This window comes from Misgurnus anguillicaudatus, chromosome 24, assembly GCF_027580225.2.
Source record: "Misgurnus anguillicaudatus chromosome 24, ASM2758022v2, whole genome shotgun sequence".
NCBI lineage: Eukaryota > Metazoa > Chordata > Actinopteri > Cypriniformes > Cobitidae > Misgurnus > Misgurnus anguillicaudatus.
The window spans coordinates 198,056-205,427 of record NC_073360.2 but is presented as its reverse complement, the minus strand read 5'-3'; the positions used below and the strand labels follow the sequence as shown (position 1 = coordinate 205,427).

The following is a 7,372-nucleotide window of genomic DNA, read 5'->3' as shown; positions in this document are numbered from 1 at the left end:
GTGGCACCCAGTCAGGATCACACTCTAGCCTTTCATAGGCTGGTTTGCCTAAAAGATAAAATAAATGTTTTAATTAGTAATTTAGTTATTTAGCCAGTTAGCTTATTGAGCCAAGGACTCGGCATGCAAGAAGAATGCAAAGGGAATAATAAAGCAAAACAACCATATGGGAGAAAACTTAAACGTAGTGCAGGCATGAGAACCCAACCAACGCAGACACGAGCATATGATGAGGAAATGAACTCAACACAGACGGGAGAGCCCAAGCGAAATCTAATCGCATTGTTACACAAAAACAAGATACACGAGTGTCAGGACTCACATAAACAAACCAAAGTAGAGAAAATTTCTCTGTCTAAACCATTAACGTTAGCTATTAAAATAGCGGTGTAACAACAATTCTGTGTTTAACTTACATTGTTAATGCAAAAAAACTAACAACAAAAGTAGACGTGATTTGTGTAAAATGCCATAAAAAACAAATGTGTTTCGGGAAATGTTATAAAAAGAACCATGAAAACTGTTATAAAACAACTATGTCACAAAAATGCTATAGTCTTGCTTCTCTCTCTTTCAAAAAAATCTGTAGCCTGTATTTCTTAAAGTCTGCTGGTGTGTTTTGGAAGTACAGTAAGTATTGTTATTAGCTAAAAGGCAGAATACAAATGTTTTTATTACATTATATTATTATACACTATATCATAGTTTTAGTCTTTCAATGTTTTTAATGTAACATCCCACATTTGGTTTGTTGGGTGGTGGTCACCCTACATGCACAGCATGCCTATATTGTGCTTGTCACAGACACATGCACATTTACAAACTTGTAAGCTCTCACACGTCCCTCATCTAACATAACACGGTTGTATCCTCTGCCTGTTTGTTGTAAGTAATCTCTTTGTTTCATGCAGGAATTTACTGATTTTATTTTGAATGTTTTTATGTTTAGCTTATATTACTAATAACTTTTTGTAAAAATAAAACATGCATAAAATGTTCACAACTTTTTAAACCACTTCGTCCAAGAAAGTAGATTAGTAGATATAAGATGTGTGCTTGTCAAAAAAATTATATTTGTAATGGTTTGTAAGGAAATATTAGTCAATGTTATGTGTTATAGTAATGTAAATACTATTGTTTGATATAAATGCAACACAATTTTGCAAGTTTTGCTTTTTAGCTATCAAATGCATGCCAATCTAGAAGCCTTTAAAAAAACTGCTGATACTGAACTGTGTTGTCTCTCTGCACTGTCCAGCTGACAAAAAGATTGTCACACTCTATTTTACACTTTTTGCATATGCATGCACTTTATTTACCACAGCACACAACTAAAGAGAGGTGTCAGTAACAGAAAAGTTTTTGAGTAAATTTATTCTCTTACTTAACTCTTTCCCCGCCAGCCTTTTTTCACTAAAGTTTAATGCCTTTGAGTAAATTTACTCTCTTACTTAACTATTTCCCCGCCAGCCTTTTTTCACAAAAGTTAAATGCCTTTCAGAAAATGTTCTTCTATAAATATATGTTCACACAATATATCAAATGAAAAAACAAACCATCTGCTTTAAAAAATATCATCCTATCTTTATTTGGAAGCATCAGTAGCTATGTTTACATGCAACCAAATAATCAGTTTGTAATCGTTTTGATGGTCAATCTTATTGAAACACCTTAATCAGTATGATAGAGGGCAAATTTTGATCATATTTAAAGGGAGGGTAGTCTGTGTGACCCTATCATCAGAAGTAAAAGTATGCATGTAAACGTTTTAATCTCAATTTTCTTTATTGGATGCAAAAAATACCTTGTGCACATGTGCAGAAGAATTCTTGTCACAGAAACATGGAATAGCAAGGCAATGGCAACAAGCATTATTATGTAATGGGGTCACACACAGGGTTCATGTGTACTTTAATAACATTAGGCTACATAAAGCAATAAATGGGTTCGGGGCTTAAATGGCTGCCTACATCTGACAACTTCTTAAAGGAATAGTCTACTCATTTTCAATATTAAAATATGTTATTACCTTAACTAAGAAGAGTTGATACATCCCTCTATCATCTTAGTGCATGCACGTAAGCACTGGAGCGCGCTGCGACACTTCGATAGCATTTAGCTTAGCCCCATTCATTTAATGGTACCAATCAGAGATAAAGTTAGAAGTGACCAAACACATCAACGTTTTTCCTATTTAAGACGAGTAGTTATACGAGCAAGTTTGGTGGTACAAAATAAAACGTAGCGCTTTTCTAAGCGGATTTAAAAGAGGAACTATATTTTATGGCGTAATAGCACTTTTGGGAGTACTTCGACTCGCCGCAGTAACCCCCTCCCTCTCCCATTATGAGAGGGAGAAGGGGAGCGGACTTTTCAGGCGAGTCGAAGAGCTCACTACCCAATACCACTTAATACAAATATGCAGATGACACAGCTATAGTAGGACTACTTACAGATAATAGTTCCATCACAGCATACCACCAGTCCATCTTCCTCATCAGATTTTGCACTGTGGTGCTCTGATAACTACCTCTAACTCAACACTGACAAGACAAAAGAACTGGTCATTTATGCATCAAAATCACCCCCTGGACTCACCCACATCAACATCCATGGCATACTAGTTGAACGGGTCAGCACTTTCAAATATTTTTCTCACTTTTGACAATAAGTTTAACTTCAAGGAACATGTTACCATCACACAGAACACACAACAGAGAAGAGACAGAGAAGTGTCACCAGCAAGAACAAACTCATTAAAATCTCACACTTAGCATCTAAGATAATACAGCTTCCCACCCCCAGCCTCACTGAGGCAAATGACACAGCCATCACACGTCTTGCCCACACCATGGTAAGTAGCCCTGACCATCCCCTGAACCGGTTCTTTATTCCAGTCCAGGGTTCTGTATTTGTGGCCAAATGGTAGTAGAATAAAGCACACTTTAAGAAAAGTTTGTACCATCAGCCATCATTGCTTTAAACAAATCTCTGTGATCATCCCTCTTTTGTGTAATGTTTGTCTGCACTGTTCACCTTTTGCTTGCACTGTGTTAAAGAGGGAGGGAAACTAGAGGGGGGGGGGGGGTATGGTGTGGTGTGTATTATATTACTATATTTTATGAGGCTAGGCAAGAGATGTTAACATCAGATGCTGCTGTTTTCTTCTTCTTGGAATATGTGAAAAAGAATATCCTTATGGGACAATAAAGATTCTATTCATGACCATGCTCTTGGTGCAGTTGTGCTAACACCTCATGTTTTAACAGGTTGGGTAATACTAACTGATAACAATCTTCCCCCCGTCAGGACGGACAATTTACTTATACAGTACTCCCTCTTCCTCTACCAAGCGGTCCCACTGCTGCAACAGGGTAAGAACTGGCTTAGCCAGCCGGCACCATTCTTCGGCCACTGGGCGCTTACCCTATTCCCAAAACTTCAGCATGGGACCAATGACGGAGTCAGCCTTCTGCATAAACCGTATGTCAGAAACAGAATGACCAGGCAATGCACTCATCTCACTTACTGTAGCCTGCACACACTACTTTCCCTTACAGCCTGCTACAGTGATTCAGTCACTGAGACACCGGCGGCAGTACTCTCAATATGTGACCCGTCACGGAAACCAGTGACACAAGTCGGCAGCACAAGTTTCGAGAAAATGAGAAACAAAGTTTTTTTTTTTCAAAATTTGTGATTTTCGTTTTATTGCAGAATCTGTTAGTTGAGATCACGAAGAAGCCTCTCCATGTTTGAGATAGCAGTTTTTGTACATTTAAAAGCATACATTTTGCGGTTGAAATCGGCTTGTTTTTCCAGAGATTCTAGCGTGCAGCGGGGGGCGTCATTGTCTTTGTGTATTTACATATTGTATAAGTGGCTTGTGTTTTCGCCCCCACCCCCAAAAGAGAACAACGTTGCTCCTGATGGGATAGTTTGCCCAAAAATGAAAATAATGTCATTAACTCTTTCCCTGCCGTTGACGAGTTAATCGTCAATCTGCAATACCGCTATTATCCACCAGGTCCTTCCGCAACTTATAAAACCCGTAAGTATTGCCCTAGGGCAAACAGCTGGATGTCCATGTATGTTTTAAAGATCGCTCTGCATCTGATCTCTATCAAAAGCCCTTCACAAAAATGGAATTATCTCAGCTTTTTGCTAAAAATTTTGTTTTTTTGATAAAAACCTACACATATTTGAGAGGTGATAAAAAAGAACACATGAAGGTAGGATGAAACGAATTTTTTTGTTTAAAAGCAGAGGGTCTGTTCTTTTATTTCATATATTGTATGTTTATATATTAAAAAGGAGCATTTTCTGGAAGGCATTAAACTTTTGTGAAAATCATGAAAAAATGCTGTTAATGTGAGTTAATGACTCACCCATATGTCGTTCTAAACTCAGAAGACCTCCGTTCATCTTCGGAACACAGTTTAAGATGTTTTAACTTTAGATTTAGTCCGAGAGCTTTATGTCTCCTCCATTGAAAATCTATGTATGGTTTCCATGTAAGGAAATAAAAACATCATCAAAGTAGTCCATGTGACATTAGTGGGGCATCGAAAATACATTTTGGTCCAAAAATAGCAAGAATTACGACTTTATTCAGCACTGTCTTCTCTTCTGGCTCTGTTTGAAACCGTGTGAAGTCACGTGACTGTAGTGACGCGGCTGACCTGTCCCTCAGACATGTTTGCTAAGTTTTTTTTTTCAAATTTATAGCGTGCGTCTCCCCAGACTGTAAATGAATCTCAGGCGCACAAAACAAAAGAAAAATAAAAGAAGCTGGGGGGGCGGAACAGATAACAGTCAGTCAGCCACGTCGTACGTCAGTCGCGTCACTGACTTTATGCGGCGCCGCAGTCGGATGACGTCAAAGTACAGCGAGAGCTCTTCAAGAAATCTTATGGAGTAGTTTAATTTCGACTCACGGTACTTTGACGTCATCTGTCTTTCAGTTTAACGGAACGTAAATTACCGGAGTGTAACATTATATACATGTTACGATGTAAATAGTCCTCAAATTGTATTTTATATTCTATTACCAGACGGTCATGCGAAATCTGATGTAAACAATAGACTATATATCTATATTTTACAGATTATATACAGAGCATTTGTGGACAAAAATGGTCATTGGATGATTCACACGTCTGAAACAGATTGTATTCGACTTGTGATCCCCACAAAGATAAAAAGTTCTGTTTATTTTTACATTTTGTCATCCGGACTTCTTTCACAAAATACTACATATAATGCTAGAACATCTGTATCTCAAAACAGCTTTACAGGGGGTATAGCTAAATTAGATGTTAATGAGCCCTATTGTCTCTCCAGGCAGGGAAAAGTGGTAACTCTTCTTTCTCAAATTTCTCAGCATTCTCTTTCTTGAATGTGTTATATTCAAATGGCCACAACTTCTCCAAATCTTATCAGATTTTCATGTGTTCACACATCATTGGAAAGCTTAGAAACTGCACTTTCAGAATCTGTAAATAACTCAATAGTGCCCCAGTTTCGACTTGTGTCCCTACTTTCCGTGACTGGTCACATATGTTCCCGACTAACTGGGTTCTGGCGGGAAAGGGCATCAGCATTGCCTTTACTCCTCCCAGACCTTTCCCTTACCTCAAAGTCAAAGGCGGCCAGCTCGGCAGCCCAGTGATGTTCGGTAGCCCCTAGCTCAGGCTTCAGCTGGCACTTGGGAGAGCACTGCTCCAGACCTCTCGACAAAGCGCCTATAACAGCTGGCGAACCTGAGAAAAGTCCTTAGTTCCGAGACAGTCGGCAATGCTACTTTGCAACAGCCTCGATTTTCCCTGGGTCAGTTGCTACCCCTTGTGCTAATATGACATGCGCCAAGTATTTTACCTCCTGCTTAAAGAATGCGCACTTCTCCAACTTTGCCTTGAGCCCTTCTCTTTCCAAGTGGCCCAAAACAACCCCCAATCTCTCCAAATGCTGAACTACAGAGGAGGAAAACATAACAACGTCATCGAGATACAACAACAGGGATTGGCATTGCTGGTCACCAAACAGGCGCTCCATCAGCCTTTGGAATGTGCTTGCCGCATTACAAAGGCCAAAAGGCATCCGGTTGAATCAAATAGCCTGAATGGTGTACAGAATGCAGTCTTGGACCTATACTGTTCCGATACAGGAACTTGCAGGTACCTGCTGGCTAAGTCCAAATTGGAAAACCAGCGTGCACCAGACACTGAGTCTAGTGACTCCTCAATGCAAGGAAGGGGGAACACATCCTTCCTTGTCTTGGCATTTAAGTGACGGTAGTCTACACACATGCACAGACTACCGTCCTTCTTTTAAACCCAAACAATCGGTGATGCATATGGACTACCACTCTCGCGAACTATACCTGCTTCCATCAGTTGATTGATATGGGTTTTTATAACCTCATATTCAGATGGAGGTATTTGCCGGTACCGCTGGCGCACAGGGACGTCATCCAACACAGGTATATCACGGGAAATCAGCTGAGTACAGCCTATATCCTCCTCATGACATGAGAACACTGATTGATACCTCTGTAAAAGAGCTCTGACATCACACTGTTCTACATCAGACAACGCAGATAAATCAGGATACTTAATCTGACTAGATTAGGAACACTATGGGAGTGCACTGTGGTAACCGTTTGCCTTAACTTCAACTACCCCTGAGGCAGATTAACCAAATAGACCTCCCTCAAATTACCCACTAATGTGGTAGGGCAAAGCACCACATCCACTGTGCCAACATTTACCACTGGCACATAAACAGTACCTCGAATGACCTGTACTAAGTCTAGCAAGAAGGCCTGACTCAGGGGGTTCAAACGAAACAACATTGCTGTCATACTGGGCTGAGCAAGTTGTAGTTATGCACTTAATAGTACCTCCTGGGATGTGCTGCACCTTACTTCCACGCATCCGCACCCCACCTACCTGCTCAGAGTAATTGTTAACACCAACGTGCTACAATTCGACATCCAATTCTAAATAGCCAATATACGGGATCGCTAGCCCGTTAGCTGCTCGAAGCTGCAACCACTGACAGCCTTGTAGACAGTCCAGGCTCGAAATGTTGCCGTAAACAACTCTCTGTATTTGCTGAGACCAATGAACCGGTGTTGACCAAACAAGGTACTGAGCCCCCCATATAGAGGCAATCAAATGCAGACAAGAAGAGATCAAATGGGAGAGCGGGCCCTGTGCGCCCACTTGACATGAGTCTATTACTTCCCCACCAGAACTTATGGCCCGGCGGGTGCTAGTTTTCAGATGACCGCAAAAAACGCAATCGTCCAGTTAACCTAGTAGAGGGTCCAGCCACAGGCGGTGGAGGGCGTGGAGAACCATGTCCCCTT

The 7,372-nt window shown here is 40.5% G+C and overlaps 1 protein-coding gene across 1 annotated transcript in view; it reads left to right on the top strand.

The window, feature by feature from the left end:
- Positions 1–791: 791 nt before the first annotated feature.
- Positions 792–7,372, top strand: part of neu4 (sialidase 4) — a 28,344-nt gene continuing 21,763 nt past the window's right edge. Inside the window, exon 1 of the mRNA XM_055193540.2 lies at positions 792–885. The gene's annotated coding sequence lies outside the window, so the exon portion shown is untranslated. The remainder of the gene's footprint in view (positions 886–7,372) is intronic.